Source organism: Anguilla anguilla, chromosome 2 (genome assembly GCF_013347855.1).
Source record: "Anguilla anguilla isolate fAngAng1 chromosome 2, fAngAng1.pri, whole genome shotgun sequence".
Taxonomy (NCBI): Eukaryota; Metazoa; Chordata; class Actinopteri; order Anguilliformes; family Anguillidae; genus Anguilla; species Anguilla anguilla.
This window is the reverse complement of record NC_049202.1, coordinates 71,080,350-71,097,819: the sequence shown is the minus strand read 5'-3', so window position 1 is coordinate 71,097,819 and position 17,470 is coordinate 71,080,350. Positions and strand designations below refer to the sequence as shown.

General features: G+C 40.3%; 1 long non-coding RNA gene and 2 other non-coding genes across 3 annotated transcripts; all 3 read right to left on the bottom strand.

Annotated features, from left to right (window-relative positions):
* Positions 1-6,271: 6,271 nt before the first annotated feature.
* On the bottom strand, positions 6,272-6,342 carry LOC118221961. The gene has a single exon (XR_004764225.1). It is a non-coding gene; the product is annotated as a small nucleolar RNA R38 (small nucleolar RNA).
* A 32-nt stretch (positions 6,343-6,374) lies between these two features.
* On the bottom strand, positions 6,375-7,939 carry LOC118219672. The gene is made up of 4 exons (XR_004763798.1): positions 7,785-7,939; positions 7,074-7,159; positions 6,780-6,838; positions 6,375-6,496 (listed from the first exon to the last, which is right to left on the bottom strand). It is a non-coding gene; the product is annotated as an uncharacterized LOC118219672 (long non-coding RNA).
* LOC118221965 lies at positions 6,571-6,644 on the bottom strand. The gene has a single exon (XR_004764229.1). It is a non-coding gene; the product is annotated as a small nucleolar RNA SNORD49 (small nucleolar RNA).
* Positions 7,940-17,470: the final 9,531 nt, after the last annotated feature.

Below are 17,470 nucleotides of genomic sequence, written 5' to 3'. Positions count from 1 at the left end.
TCAGGTTTGCCATTTTTCGCTTTGCCTGTTACAATGACAAACATCTGTTACTTAAACACAGATTTAAAAATGAGAATAGCTGGCAAATATATTCCTGATGTTAATGCAATGCAATGTCTGTAGCAGAGTCACAGCATCTGGGGGGGGGGGGGGGGGGGGGGGGGCAGCTTGGATTATCTGTGGTCTGGCAGTTAGCTTTCTAAAAAAGGGCCACATATATTTAGTCAACCTTTGAGGATTTTGTTTTAGGGTGAATATTTTGTCTGTACATCTGTAAAACTCAAACGTGTGATCACATTAAAGGAAATTAAATGTAAATCAGTGTTTTTATTTTTAATATACTGACTGTTGATTCCTTAGTTCATGGCTGATTTACAATTCAATGAGCCTCCTGTATTCAAGCAAACACTGCCCTCTGGTGGTGTATTCCTCAATGATTCTACTTTCAGACACAGTGCTGTGAATAAGTATTTGCCCCTTTCCCGATTTCGGCACCACGACACTATCACCACCATGTTTGACCGTTGGCGTGATGTTCTAAGTGAAATGCTGCATTTGCTTTTTGCCAGACATAATGGGACCCGTGTCATCCAAAAAGTTCTACTTTTGACTCATCTGTCCATAGAACATTATCCCTAAGGGCCTGGGGATCATATAGGCACATTTTTTTTAAAGTGAGATGAGCATTAATGTTTTGGTTGGTTAGCAGTGGTTTTCACCTTGCTACTCTTTAATGAATACCATTTTTGTCCAGTCTAGTTCTTATTGTGGAGTCATGAACACGGACCTTAGCTGAGGCCAGAGAGGCCTGTATTTCTTTTGATGTTCTTCTGGGATCTTGTGACTTCCTGCATGAGTTGTCACGAAGAAATGGGTCAACGCCAGGGGTCCAGGGATTGGCATGCTCCATGAAGATTGCAAAGACCAATGGTTACCCGAGCTATTGCAGTTTAGTAAGCCTCTGGTGCCAAAAAGCAAACTTCCATATTGAAGCCCATTCAAAACTACCCAGCCCAAACTGTCTTTGGACAGTTCTTCTACATTCTAAAATTTCTTCACACTTAACGAAGTACTCTCGTTTTTTTTTTCTGAGCCACACAGGAGAAGATATAAAAACATTTTCATTCCAATTTGGTCCGCATGTTGCTAGTGTGCGTAAATACTTACATAAAGTTGCCTGTGTCAGCACAAAACCTGTTGCCTTCCTCTACCGGTCGAACACTTATTTGACAAAACGCTATCACGATTTAAATTTCGGCATTGTTTTATACGTGCAAGTTACTGGTACGTTAGTTCACTAAGTAGCCTGTGTGTAGCTGTATTAGCTATTAATGTAGCTAGCAAGACTCTGTAGCGAGCTGGCTAGCTCCTAATTTTCAAGTAATAACGCCATGTTAAATTCGATTAAATTCATGTCAAATCAGCCTTTCTACGGTTCATTTGCTTTAGACCTAGCCTTCCGCGTGCCTTAATACCGTGGTCCTGGTTTGGTACTTATCTTACGGTGATTTAGCCGGAGGGCTAATAATGGAAACACTGTCCAGTCTAGAGCCTACGTGAATAAACACACAATTACGCATGCTTAGCGTTGTTTCGAATAAGGGGTCGATATGTACGAAGCGGAAGTCAACACGTTTGAATAAACGTTGATAGCATTGATTAAATCATTTGTGTCGGGGTGCGTGGGGGGTTCGGACCCAAACGCAGAGTGAGGGGAAAAACTCAAAACTCCAAACGGAATTGAAACAAAGACTTTACTCAACACATCGAGAACAACAGAAGGGAACAAAAGGCCTCCCAGGGCAACTCTTAAAAACTAAGGTAAACTTCAAAACACAGAAAAAAGAAACTCCAAGAATCAAAAAGCTTGTAAACATGGAACATGGGCAGAAGCACACGTGACCAAACACAACCAAGGCTCCAGCCCCTGAGTCAAGGAAGAAGGGAACTTACATAGATACCACACTGACGAGACACAGGAGGGCACAATGAACAATCAGGCCACAGAGAGGGAAGGGAAAACGAGACAACCAAAAAACAATAATTGAACAATTGAAAACAATAATACAATCAAACAGGGGGAGCAGGACACAAAACAGAAGTACCGCCATCTGGCCCAAATTTGTCTATAGTCAGCATACTATCAGCATGATTTTGCATCACAACTTCAAATTATTGATGGAACAATGGTCAATATGAAGGTATCGATTCAACGGTCTACCACAAAAACTCAAAGTAGCACACTTACTTATTTATACTGTCCTATTGGTAAACGTGAAAGAGATGAGCACATCCCACCATGTAGCCTACCATCATTAAAATGGAGGCTTTTAGTGAGCGTGAGCGCAGCACGAAGCCCATTTCTCTCTATGATTGCATTAAAATTGAAGGAAAAGTGCCCGGGCCTTGTCCTCACATGGCTCGACGAGTGAGCCCCAGTTCACACTGACTGTCAGGGCCAGCTGTGTGCGGTCTGATTCCACTCCGCCTCGTTTCCAGGGACACGGCAGTGCAGCTCTTTAAAAAAAATGGAGCTGCCCTTTGAAGTGGGATAGCAGCACGTTGTAAATTCCTGTAATGGAAATTCATTTTCGCCCCTGCTCAATCTTCTTACGTTCGCGGAGTTCAAAAGTTGCAGGCCGCCCTCCGACGTTGCGTGAAACAATGGATTTTGACAGCTGTTTAATAGTTTAGCCGTCTCAAAGTACTATTCTCTCACACAGTTCTAGTAGCTTTAAAGGCAACATTATAGGAAAAATAACATACAGGCAAAATGTAACACATATAGCTACCATACTCTTTTATCCTGGATCAAGAAAAAATGTATTTGTACCAAATATTATTAATATCACTATATATACTCACTACATGGCCAAAAGTTTGTGGACACCCGTCCACATCTCATCCAAAATTATGGGTATCAATATAGAGTTGTTCCACCCTCTACTACCATAACCTCTACTCCAGACCATGGGGTGCATCACTGCACACTGCAATAATGCTTTAGCTGGATGTACCATCCAGGATGCCCATGCACAGGTACTGTAGACTACACCTCACTCAACATTTCAGTGACAATGGCACTGCTCTCTCACCCCATGGAAGAAACAGGGTGTATACAGCGCTAAAGTATGCATTCAAAAAATTAAGCAGCAACTTAACCAATTCATTTCAGGACCAAGTCCAGGCAATGATATCACAAAAGTGTTAATTCATTATGCTTTGCACATTCTGGTGAGCAATGACATTTCTGGCTACACAGGCAAGTAGATCATTTACATTACAGGCATTCAGCAGACGCTCTTGTCCTCACATTTTACATTGCATCCATACAGCTGTATATATACTGAAGCAACGCAGCTTAAGTACCATGCTCAGGGGTACAATGGCAGCGCCCGACCCGGGAATCAAACCTGCGAACTTCAGGTCACAAGACCACCTCCTTACTCATTATACTACACTGCCACCCCGACATCATGAAAGGTGGCAAGATGAAGGGACACAGCACAGACTAGACTTACGATTAGCAGAATCAAGGTGTGCCAGCTTTATTCAACATCAGCTTCTGGCCATAGGAAAGGTTCATTGTAAGTGAAGCAAAGCTGCACTTTGTTACTGTGCAATAGACTATGTGTAACCATGCAGCAAAGCACACTATTGTAGCTTGTTCTTCTCCCTAGTTTGGCTTGGCATTAGTTAGGTCAGAATAATGTGCACTGCATGAATTGAACTGTGTTCTTGGCTATACATAGCTGTATGAAATGAGTACTGTACCTTATCGAACCTGTGTTTTGTAGTTGTTCCAATGACCATTCCAAGCGTCTGCTAAATAAATTTAATGTGAAGATGAAGACTATCGTGAAGCCTTACATTTATGGCAGCGTGTGTACAACATGGCGTGTGCAGTTGAAGGCAGAAAGCCAGGTTTATACACACACACAGGGTTCGCATTCAAAGGTTCATTCAAGGCAATCCAATTGTAACGCAAATCAAGATACAAAGCTATCAAATCATAGTTTAAGATTATTCCTTTCAAATCATAGGCTGCTAAAAATGAATATTACATCTTTCACATCATAATATATTGAGTTTGTTAGGGAAGGGAGGGAGGTCTTGATTGAATTAAAATGCAGTAAAATGTTCTGCCAAACCAAATTATTTCAAAGCAATGAGTAGCGATAAAAACCCCAAGACCAGGGAAAGGCCCCAGAGGGCCTAAAATACAAGCAAATAGAAAAACATCCCGCATTAGATATTACTGACCTAACCAGAGTACTATGCATTTTAATTTTAGTAACGCAAAAGCACACCATGTTTTGAAAGATCACCGTCATTTCCCCCCAAATTCAAATTGTTGTTAATCTATGCACTTGGAAAAAGAAAATTACTTCAATAAAACAACACTCCAAGTTTTTTCTTTTTTTTTTCAATAATTATAGAACCTGACCTTGCCTGCCCCGCAGAGCATCTGGAGTCACTTCATACCAACCCCTCCACGAGAAACGCTACCACACTGCCAATCATGCAAATCAAGCATCTGCTGCTTTCAAAGCCCTCAGCCGGATTTTGGACAAGACAAGATCATGATTTTTCCCCAGTTGTGTGAGCAGGCCTGCCACAGTGCTGCTAAACCAAGCTGCAGTCTCTAATGCGGCCTTCAGAGAGTGCATTCTGGGACAAGTGCGCCTCATTGGCCAGAATAACTGACCTCAATCCCAGTTACTTCAGGACGTCAACTTTTCACATCACTCACACGCCAGTGGAAAATATTTTCCAAGCTTAATGCGATAAAGAAATCTGCAAAATTTTAAATTAGTGCCTCGAATGGGTGTTCTTGAAATCGTACTCAAACTTTTTTACTCGGTCTTTAATTAGTCTACAGCAGGGGTCATCGATTCTGGCCCTCGATTCCAAATCCAGCCCTGGTTTTCTTTTCTCCTGGGTAATTAGTGCTACTGATTGGCCAGACCGTCTTCACAAACGACTCCCAGGCAAAGGGAGGGTGGAAAACCAGCAGGTCTCGGCCCTCGAGGACCGAGAGTTACCGATCCCTGGTCTACAGCCTGAAGACCTCTTTAAAAGATGGCCCGAGATGCACCAGGAACAGAAGGAAGCCTCCAGGTAACACAACCAAGCAGAAGGAGGTTAAACACTGATGCGGGATCAGAATCTTACAGAAACCGCCAAACGTGCAACGCAGGAATATAGACGGTTCATGGTGATATGGTTTTATTCTGATATTGTGGTATGACTGTGTTGGTCTGTCAAAGCACTTTGAGCTACATACTCTGTATGAAAGGTGCTATATAAATAAAGTTATTATTATAGAGAACAGTCCTGCCAAGAGCCAAAGGTAGTGCGGTAGTGCGGAGACTGAAGTGAAAACTGGATGACCGGCACTGCTCAAGAACTAGATGCTTACGGCAGTGTAGCACAGTGGGTAAGGAACTGGCCTTGTAACCGAAAGGTCATAAGTTTGATTCCTGGGTAGAGCACTGCCATTGTACCCTTGAGCGAGGTGCTTAACCTGCATTGCTTCAGTGTACGTCCAGCTGTATAAATGGATACAACGTAAAATGCTATGTAAAAGTTGCGCACTTCGCTCTGGATAAGAGCGTCTGCTAAATGTCTGCAATGTTTACAAACCAGGGTCAAATACCTGCTTTTTACAAATAGGTCCTTGCAAAAGTATGTTGAGGAAAATGTGGATATGTACCCTTAATACATACGAATTGCCTATGCTTAATTGTGACGAGTCAAGAGAGGTCAAACGTATCACTGGCTCAGTAACGCGTGTAGTTTGTGACCCCCTAAAACCCAAGAAAGAAACCTCTGCTTGACGAAGAGTTTAAAGACACAGGTCTTGACAGACATTTCTTCATTCAAATTAAAATCTTTCCAATGAAGGAACATAGCTACAGTATAGAGTCAACATACATTTATTTGATCAGAAATGTTAGTCATTGCTATTAAGTTCAGCCCCCCCCCCCCACCCCCCCTGCACTGCAAATGAGAAATAAGTTCAACTCTCATTCATTCTCTGCAGAATTCATTTGATCTTATAATAAAGCCAAAAACAGATTCTTCCAAGGCTTTTCTTCAAGTTCTTGAAAAGCCCCTGAAACAAAAATCTTCAGTTAGTCTACATCCACACCTACAGGCAAGTTCATCACACAAAGCTACAGTCTCCAGGAAAGCTGAAATGACTGCCAATTTCCTGGCCACATTAAAAAATTAAAATTAAATTGAGATTTCCCCCCCCAACAGTCAAACAAGCCTCAGAATACCAAGAGTCCACAGAGACATTCAGACAGGGATAACTTCATATCATCACAGGCTTGTGGAAATTATACCACTGCAAACCCCCCCACGAGGAATTAGTTACCTTTGCATTCACTTTGATGCAAGAACTGGCACGTGGCCAAGATGACCATTATTGCAATCACTCAGTTTGAATCAGTGACTGTAGGCGACCCATCCTCCATCTCCCACCCTGCTGAAAGCAGAAAAGTTAGAATTAGCCACGCGACTAGTTGTTTGGCAAGGCTACCTCCTCAAAGACTGTGCTTTTCTCAGGACAACGCTAATCCATCGTCAGTTATCGCATCAGACGGCACTTCCTATGTAGCGTTATCATCATTGAAAACCACTTGAATAAAGTACCTCCTGGTCGGGAGCACATCTGCTAAAGTCGCGGCTCCTCGGCAATGTACTCTGACGACCGTTAGCATTCAGACAATGCGCGTCAACGCCAAAGACGATGGGTATAATCCACTCACCATAATTCAGGGAATCTCTTCCAGGTCAACACATTGAAACACACTTCCTGGTCTCCTCGCTGAAAACAAATGCGGCAAATTCGTTAACGTGTGGGAAAACAAAACTGATTTCTTCCAACATGGTAGTGGTCAAATTAAATTTTTATTAAAATTGCGGCGCACCAGAAGCATTTTATCAGCCTTCAGAGATAAATTGTTTCAACAACTGTCATTGTTCAGACAGGGATAACTAAACTCATCACAGGCTCCAGTCAAACACAACATTGCACACTGTACTGTAATGAATTAAATCACCTGGCTATGACCATGAAGACAGAAACGGGATATGCGAGGACGGGATTAGGATCCATCTCTCGGAGATCAGATCTTCTTTCCAATCCCTATGGAGATTGCATTAGGTTCATTATATAGCTACAGCCATTGCGACAGCGATCGAGATTACTTTGTTAAACAAAATCGATTTACACAGGAAATAAATAATGCTAAATTCCTTGCTGAAGAGTATTGCAGTACTATCCTAGCTGGGAACTAAACTGGAACCGGAGGTACAGCCCCAGTTCCAATTACCACACTACAGCGCCACCAATATATCGTTGAAAGTATAAAAGGCAATTCACTGGATGACTTAATATGTGCAGATTTCGCACACATTAGTAAGTAACAAAATAAAACACTGAGAAGTCACACATTCAAGATTAACTAGTCAAACGCACCGTAGGCGCGCCGTGTAGTAGCAAATCAGTGAGCCACGACCACGTGCACAATAAAAAGCCTAATGTTACGTTAACTTTAAGTTTCTCAGAAATACTACTCAATCAATTGCACATTACCTATTTAGAATTACTGTATACTTAAACCATGCCACCCTTACACAAATATCGAGCTAGATCCCGTTTACGCCAAGAGGAAAGTTAACATGCGGCTGCTATCGACAATCAGCAGTAACAATTAATGACAGAACGACATATAACTAGCTAGCTAACTTACGTGAGCTAGATAACTTACGTTTAAGGAGGTTTCAGACCAAACCACGCCTGTGATGCCGTAACATGCATTATTTATAATAAGTATATAGCCTACTAGCTATGCCCAGACCCTTAACGTAAGCGACCAGCCCAGTCACTCGTTACGCACCCAGCTCGGAAAGGAAGTCTGCGTGGAGGGACGTCGCATTTTGTAGCCGCTATTTCTCGATCCATGGCCTTCTGGGAACCCGAGTGCCTTTCCGGTGAGCCTGCTTCCTTCGATTAGCTTTTTAGCCGCGTTCTAGTCATTCAACTCTATACGCAGTGAGGCTGTAGTCTACTTTGCTGTTGTGTCAAATGACGAAGTTTGTACGTTTATCTCATTTGAACAGTTTGAATGAACAATTAGATATGTTCAAGACGCAAAATAAAGGTGTGGTCTGACAAAGACATTGTATAATGTCAATATAATAACTTTCTTTCATACACCTACTCAATACTTTCCCAATATACTGTTTCATCTTTTAGCCCACTTTTCCCTTCTGGACTACACTTCCCAAGGTACCTTGCTCAAAGGTAAACTACAGTCTCTGGCTCCATCTGTGCTGTTACCACAGAGACAGAGCGCAACGCGTCATACTCTGAAACCACGTCCAGCACGAGCAAATGTCACGGGCCTTACTTTTTTCAGTTTTATTTTGTATTTCCACTGTAAACCATCTTTGTGACCGTGTCTCTGTAAAAGGTGCTATACAAGATTATTTTATTGAATTTACTTTTTAAACAAGGTCTAAAAAGATGACAGTAACTTTACTAATAAAAAAAACTGAATGGCCAGCAGGTATTGGAGAATTAATAAAGGTTTAGGTCTCATGAGCTTCAGAAAAACGTGTTGGTAAGAAGAGGACAAAGTGCATGACAACGTTCTATTACGCAGCCGGTAGTCGAGCGGGTATACGCGCCTTACTCGGCCTTGCAAACTCTTCTTACTGTGGTAGCATATGGGCTTTGTAGTTTTGTGTCTTTCGTAGTCCATGGAACCTACATCCGCATAGCAAGGACAGGAAATACCACTGAAACTGCTAATTCTATGTTCCAGGGGAGAAAAAACTGGACCAAGAATTGATCCTGAATCAAACTCACCAAAGGTGACTCATTTTTTCTATTAGGCGGATAAGAGGCAACCCAGTCCAGGGCAGTTCCAGATGTACCCACCCACTGCCTGAACCAATCTAGAAACCCAGAAGGACACCATGAACATGTATATCCAATATAATGTAGATGAAGGTGCTGGGCAAATTTCAAATCATTAGGAAAAAAATATCCGCACACTGTAGCTAATGAAATATACTTCCATTTAATAATCAAAATATTGATGTTTTGATCCAAATGCCTATTTACGATAGAATTGCAAAACAGCCAATCTAAACAAAATAATCTAAACCCTGAGATGCACAAAAGTTATTTAAAGTGAAAGTCTTGTTAGACAGTAGACAGTTTTCACATTTGTTCTGTCAAATAAATTGCACGGCTTTCAATTTTATCATCACAGATCATCACCCCTCAGTTCACAAGGAATTACATTTCACATTTACATGACATTAACATGACATTTTAAAAGAACAAAACAGTCAGAAATACTTGTAAAACAAAATCAATGGCATTATAGTCTGTCCCAGTCACTGTGCCATTTTCTTCAGATGCCTGCCCGAAATACAATAAGCAAGGAATGAATATGAAGAGATGTTTGTATGAATTCTCAGGTTATTCTTTTAAATGTGATGGACACCTGGAACACTTACAACACAACGAATACAATTCCACAGTGACATATAATGACTACAATGAGTACCTATGCCAGGCTCTTCGCTTGTAGGAGTTTTTCTTTTAGCCATGAAAAGGAGATTAAAAAAAAAAAAATTTAACAGAGTAAAAAAAGACTTGCACCAAAAACCACTTCCCACACAGAGTACTCGTATTACTTGCTTTGTGGCAATGTAAAAGTTCTTTGGGAACAACACTTCCCATACTGAAAATATTTGTAGAGCTTTTTGACTGAAATAATACTCTGGTGGCAAGTTAAATAAAACACATCCCGCAGTGTACATGTGTAGGGATTTTCCTGCAGATATCAGACTGAGCACAGGGGGCGCTCTTGCATTATGAGGTGGGCAAAACATTACATTACATAACAGGCATTTACAGGCATTTACAAGCATACAAAACCCATCCTCTTCCCCTGGGTGATACCAGAGGCTCATTCCAATATCTAATTTTATGTGTCCTTGTCTCCTCGATCCCAGCCTGGCCCAGAAATCAATCGAGGTTCACCAACTTTAAGGGAATTCCAACCTGTTAAATGCTCTTTGAAGGAGCCAGGAGTGAGGAGCTAGGGGACTCCCAGAGGAAACTTAAGACAGAAAACATGAGTGCATCCTCATTTATTTTTTGGAATGATGACGTATAAATGATCAACCTGCGGATCATCCTCTCCCCATCTGCCACATCTGTGATTGGCATAGCTTCAAAATGACGCTTGACTGAACAAGGACGTTCAATTTGCAAAATACACGTTTCCTCAATTCCTGAAGCTATTCATGGCAAAACTTCTATCCCTAATTAGGTTTTCCCAATTTGGTCTTTGAGCATTTGTCCACCACCAGGACATTGTCTGACAAATTATACATACTAAAGCACAGCATTTCACACACTACCTTCCTTATGACTGAACACATCACACATCAATTGGCATCAGTTTTACAACACGCATTTAAAGCTTTAACCTTACCAAGCAGATGTAAGCTGACAAAAACTGAAATTTTACGGTACAGCAGTAAAAATACAGGCTTTCCGTGAGTACGCCAGAAGAAGCAAAACAGAATGTAAAATAAACTCAAAACTGAGTGACCACATGGTAGCTCAAATGTTGCAATGGCATGTTGTTCTTGCTGCTTGGTACCTGTAATCGCTGCTTGCAGCTATATATTTTTAAAATTCTGTAGTGATATGTACTGATACTGGACGAAACCAGATTTCTTTTTCCAAGCTCTTCAAAAGGACACCATGTTTACTGAAATACAGGGCTTAGACAAAGAGAAAATGGCAAATAAATAATATTTGTCTTGTGGAGTTCCAGATGGTACTATTTTCTCTATTCTGTAGTGATATATACTTCTTATACTGGACAAAAACAGATTTCTCTTCCAATCATACCCCATGTTGTATACAACACCAGGATAAAAGTTTCGAGTGGATTGAACAAAGCAGTACAATTAGACATGCGTTTTACAAAAGCTAGGCCCAAATGTCCAGGAAACCTCTCCAAATGGCACCAAACTCCAAAATGGATTATTGTTTATAAGATACAAAAACGTATTTCTTTGTTATTTTTCGTAATAAATATGTCCTGCATGTTTACGGAATGAGAATCCCATGTGATCAGGGGATTTTGTCATTTTGGTACAAAGGTTCATTTTATTTCAAGCTTTGAACCATGTCTGTTCTGTATATTGGAGATAAATGTGTTTAAGACTGGGGTATTCTTACAAAAAAACCTGGATTCTAAACAGGGTTTAAGAGGATAATTCCGCTCATAATCTCAGTTTGTTCTTCCTTCCTTCATAATCTTCCTTCAATTAAAGTTTCTCCAGGATTGTTTTCAACCAAATCACATCATGACATGGTTTGAGAAATAGCCGGCATAGCCATAATGTGGCTACATCGCTAAAAATGAATTTTAAAAAAGAACACAGATAATACAAACCAAACCGGGATTTTCCCACGACTTCCGCATGCTTCATTGATTAATTTATTTAAGACCCGCAAGAGTAGTGACATTTTACACGTTTAGCAAACTGTAATCGTATTGACCATCCCATACTGTACGACGTTTTAAAACACGAAAATGAATTCTACAATCACGTTAATGTTTGCAGGTATTGCCAAACTTGTGCAAACACTAGGGAATGGAAAGTGACGCGATGATCTGCCGCAGAGGAGTGCTGGTAAAGAAAAATAACAGTTAAAGAACCAAGATTGTGAGGGTGGGACAATTTACCCCTATTCGTTGATGACTCTACATGAAGTGCATAATTTGTTTAATTTGATGTAAAATCATTCTTGGCGACCAATGATCCCACGCGCGTTAACCCTGACTGAACCGTAGAGCGTACGGCACCGTGAAGCTGGAGGGGTCACAGCCATAGACATGTATACATAGACGCCGCATTGGCCGCTTCGGCCCCTTGCTGCGATACGTGAACGTGGCCGCCATATCGGCCCAGGCAAGACTGGCCTGAAAACAAATACAAGTAAAATGGGGAGCTGTGGTTTTTCTGGATAAAAAGCACTATAACGTTTACGTTTCTCAGCCGATTTCAGTGAGTCGCTTTTATATTCAAGGGTTTATGATCTACGTCGAGTACAAAAAAGTTTATCTTCAGTTACTTAGAATCTCGATAGTTAGGCTATAATCGCTGCTAGACGCTCAAGAGAGAAGTGTGTATCAACGTTAGGTTTACATGAACTGAATTACTTACGTGGTGGAAAATAATTCATTGTCATAAGGAATTAGCACAGTTCATTTTAACCTGGCAAGCTGGCTAGAAAGTAATAAATGCATTATAACATTTAGATACTGATTCTGAAACGTTTTTCAGAACATGCTTGTTTTTTCACTGCTTGCTAGCCAACTTGTAGGATTGTAAGCATCAAATAACCTTGATTGTAAGGCTAACTTTGCTTGTTAGCTACCTACCAATGTTTTCTTGCAAGTCGTGTTTTGATTTTGAACGAGTTGAACTGAACATAACACACATTATTTTACAATTTAACAAAGCAAATGGTTAGCCTGAAACTGTTTGTGGTAATTTGCACATTTAATATGTTATGTATTAAAATAATAAAATGAAAACACAAATTTTGAAAACATTGATAGCTAGTTAACAAGCAATGCTAGCCTTTATAAATGATAAATGATGCTTGCAATATATTTGTCTATGTTCATAGCTAGCCAGCTAGCTAGCGATCGCTCACTGTCCTTAGCAACCAGCAGAGAACGCTTGGAAACCACGCATGCAAGGTGGTCAGGTTGATGCCAACTAACGCGTTAAGGGAACGTAACCGGAAACGTAACCCCGGAAGTGAATAGGGGATGAAATTTGAAGGGGGGATGAAATTTGTCGTGATAGCGCCACAATATGCAACCAAAGGCTGAAACGCTAACAAAATGTCTGTAGCTAGCTAAAAACATTAGATTTCAGCATGTCAAAGGATTATTTTAGCACCCTATGTCTACCAGAGAGGAAAAGGTATATTGACAAACTCAATATTGTCGGTCTGTCTTAGTGTCCCTTCTCCTTACCTTGCTTATCTTGGAGAAGTGATCCAACTGAATGGCCAAAAGTTTTACAACTATTTGATCGAATCACCAGGTAAGATCATCATTTAACCTAACAAAGATCAAAACCAGGCCTTGCATAGCTTAGTTAGCTTCAACCTCTACAGTTTGTCTGGCCAAATAAGCAACTGTAACTGAATAATCTAGGCACATAGCATCAGCTTTATGAAAGTTACATCCCCAATGTTATAAAAGATCTAATAAAAGCTTGCCACAAGAACAGTATCCAGTGAAAGCTGATTGCTTGTTCTTTGTCTTACCTTTTGCTAGGAATCTACACTCATACAACAATGAAAAATTACCGCTCTTTGGATGCTGACAACTTTTTTTGCTGGATGGGTGCAAGTTGTGTACCACCATAAACCAGCCAACTCAGACTGCACAGTCTTCAAGGCTGATGTGACTTACAGAAATATAGTTAGCCTAAAACTGACATTTGGACATATGACTTACCAGTAACAAAATGCTTGCTGCACACGTAGGCATACTGAGTGTCAGGATCCCACAGTTTTTACCATTCTTCCTGCTGATGCCTCACGTCTTATTGCCTGAATCCACTTTTGTCTTCTTAAAGGCTCAGTTTTTGGGTTCGGCAGCTTATAAAAACTTAGTCCTGGGTTGTTTCACCCTGTTGGTAGTGCATCCCACCACACACCAGCTCTTTAGGCATTTTCCTGTTGTTTGCTAGCAGACGGAAGTGACAAGGGAGGCATCTTCACACAATGCAAAGTCAATGGAGGGCGCTGAATTGCTTTCCCCTCCGGGGGTGGGCGGGACATAATTGCGCTCTGTCTCTATTGACTGTATAAGAATGTATCATGGATCAGCTGCATTTATTTGCGGATCAGTTACATTTATTTATTTATTTATTTTTGAGACAATAATACCCCCATATTTGTAAAAGGCTTTTTGAAAGTCCAAATATATAATAACATATTACCTGTTAGAACCGAATCACTTTGTAGTTTCCTCAAATAAGTTCAAGAGGTTTATCCTGCATGACCTCTTAAACTGTAAGAACCATGCTGGCTATTTAGATTCTGTTTTTGTTTGTTTGTCATTTTTCAGTGAATAATTTCAACTTGTCTCAAAGGATATGTTTTTAAAAATTTTTTATTTTTTTAATTTTTTAACTGGTGGGCCTTTATTTTATTTTTTTAAACTGATGGACCTTTATTGTTTTGGATCAGTACAGCCCCCCAGTATACGATGGGGGGCTACCTTGCTCCACTTATCAGGTATCTCTCTAGTTAAAATTCTTGTTAGTTTATAGCCTTTAGCTAGATGATCACCCCTTGCTATCTTCGATATCTTTGAAATATGCTACTAGGGCCTGCTTTATTATTTGTATTTAGTTTTTGTGATTTGTCTAGTACATTGTTTTTTAAACTATGGCCCAGGACCCAAAATGTAGGAGTGTATGAGGCGGGTCCTGGAATTGGTCTGTAGTTCACTAGGATATGCTTTCGATAGGGGTCTCTGAATGGTAGTACATTTTTAATATGGGTCCTATATTTTACATTTTTTAAAGTTTTAGAACCAATGGTCTAGTTTGTACTTCTTCATCCCTTAGCCCAATATCCACCAAGACTTTCTGAGTACCTACTATGCTTTCAGGCATGAGTGTGACCTCCTTACTGGTGGGGAGAGAAGGGAAGGGAAGGGTCTTGGACAAGTTTTTATATCTTTTTGTATTTGTCTTGCAAACAGTCTTTTACCTACTTTTTAATGTGTTTTTTATTTTTCCGCAAACTCTGCTATAAAAGTGTATTTGTCTACGCTGGAGACTGGTATTCTGCCTATTTTTTCTGCCTAGTATTGGAATTTGTTTACAATGCACAAGAATAAGCCTTTTGAAACTGCTCAACATTTCATTCACAGTCTATGCAATGAAGAAGTTGCACTCTAAATTCTCTCACACATCTAATTAAAGTTTGCTTGCGTGAGGATGTGGTCCTAATTTGCCAAAATGCAAACTCTGTCAGGATTATTACACACTGCATCTTTTGTGCAACCAGATATTCACCTTCACGTAATGTTTTTTTTTGTTCTCTTGACTCAGCCCAAGTTACAGCACTCTATAAGTGAATGTGCAATGTAGCACATTTCTGTTTATGAAAGATTGGGAAACTTCTTTTATATATTAGCATCCCATAATTAACCAACGACCGAGGCCATGCATCTTCTGCAGCGCCAGCGCAAATAATGCTAACTGCCCAGGGGTTTATTCAAACATTCCATCTAGTGAACAGGAAGTTCATTATAAATGCTTTGCTGCATTTTGCAACACCCCTGCGGGCATGTTTTATTAGCATGTCATCAGAATGGACATGTTGGCTCTGCTCGGTCGATGGTGTGGTAGGGCATTGCAGTGAGTTGTCGCACACTACACTGCACACTACACCACACACCAGTTGTCGCACACTACACTGCACACTACTCTACACACAAGCTATCACACACTACACTGCACACTGCACTACACGCAAGTTGTCTCGCACTACACCGAACACTGTATTACACACAAATTGTTGCACACTACGCCACACACTACACTACACACAATGTTGACGCACACTGCACCCACTATACCTGAAAGTGGATGACATGTTCCCTTCCTGTTTAAAAATGTAAATTGGAATGTTTTGTTGCCTTTGGGCATCTGTGGGAATAGATACTGTACATCTATGAAAAGAACCTTTTTTGTAAAAAAAAAAAAAAGTATATATACTTTTTCCAGGGTATTATACTGTAAACCAGAATTTGTTCTTACATCAGTGCATTAAATTTGGATTCAAAGAATTTTGGCACATTTGACTTCCTCACTAACATGATAGTGGTTTGCTTGGATTAACTTTTGAATCAACTGATTCTACTGATACTTTGGAACCTTCAGAACTATTCTGAGACCCGCTGGTACCGTGGACAGTGATGCGCATGTGCAGTGACGGGCGGGGTGAAACCAAGTAATTGAAACTGCATCAGATCATTTCGATGAGCTGATTCAACCCTTGGGTTCACAGTCTCATAGGCTTGCAAAATGACTCATAAGCATCATCTCTATGGAGTGAAATTGCTGTTATTTCACAATTGTTGAGTCATGAAAATGCAGAATCCTGGCATTGCGTTTGTATATCCAACGGGTAGGCATCACACACAATAAAAATACTTATTTGATTTTTTCTAGCTTATTAATTCAAAGCCCTGTGACTGCTTTTGTATTTTATTTTAGTTTTCCTACTCATGTATTGTCATTTTAATATTGAAAATTGCAAATACAATTAAACCACATTTTATAGTTTTAAATGGACCATTTCCTCCTAATAGGGACACCTGGTGGCATTGATACTCTCTCAAAAAGATCTCTAATTGTTCTGAAGCAGTTGTGAAAGAACATTTGCTGGATCTGTAAAATATTTGTCAGTATATCCCATGTTGACCATTTGTTTGAAAGTGTGGGATAAAACCAGGTGGAAACTACTTTCAGAACTCGGAATACCTGTCTTCATTGTGATGCATGAGCACCAACAGGTTTCCCGATTATCTGGTTCTGGGATTTGGAAACATTTTAACGCAGGGCTGCCCAACCCTTTTCCTGGCGATCTACTGTCTGGTAGGTTTTCATTCCAACCCTAACAAACCACACCTTATTCAACAGCTACAGATATTGTTGAGCTGCTAATTAGTAGCATCAGTTGTGTCAAATTTGGGCTGAAATGAAAACCGGCAGGATGGTAGATCTCCAGGAGCAGGCCTAGGCAGCCAAGATTTAACGTACAGTGTTTATTTCAGCCCTTAACCTTACGACAGCAGTCGAGTTGATCTAATTGCAGTAATCAAAAGCAAAAAGTCAAAGGGCCATGGCCAGTTGCAGGGCTTGGTGGCACAAGGGTGCAAGTCTGTAAACCAGAGGACTCTGGAATGTGGGACCAAATGTTATCTGTCGAGAGTTGAATTAACACTGGACATTTTGAAGTGTAGTCATAAACTTCATCATCCATACACTTTTTTTTGCACTAATTCTAAATTATCATTCTGTACCACCGTGTCAAATTTGACCCAGAGAACAGTATCTTTGTGCCCAAATTTTATAAGACCATTAAAATGGCAATCAATTTTGCACATTCTTATCAACAATACACTACACTTCAATTGAAAATTTCTCAGCGGGGCAACTTTTGGAAAGGTCACCCCATTTTTTGAAATATGCCTGAAAATTATATTTTTAAACTTGGTATTTCCCACCAAGTAGGCTCTTCCGAATCATATGTACAAATTGCTGGTGTGACGATGAAATTCTCTCAAACCATTCCATTAGGCTGACTCAA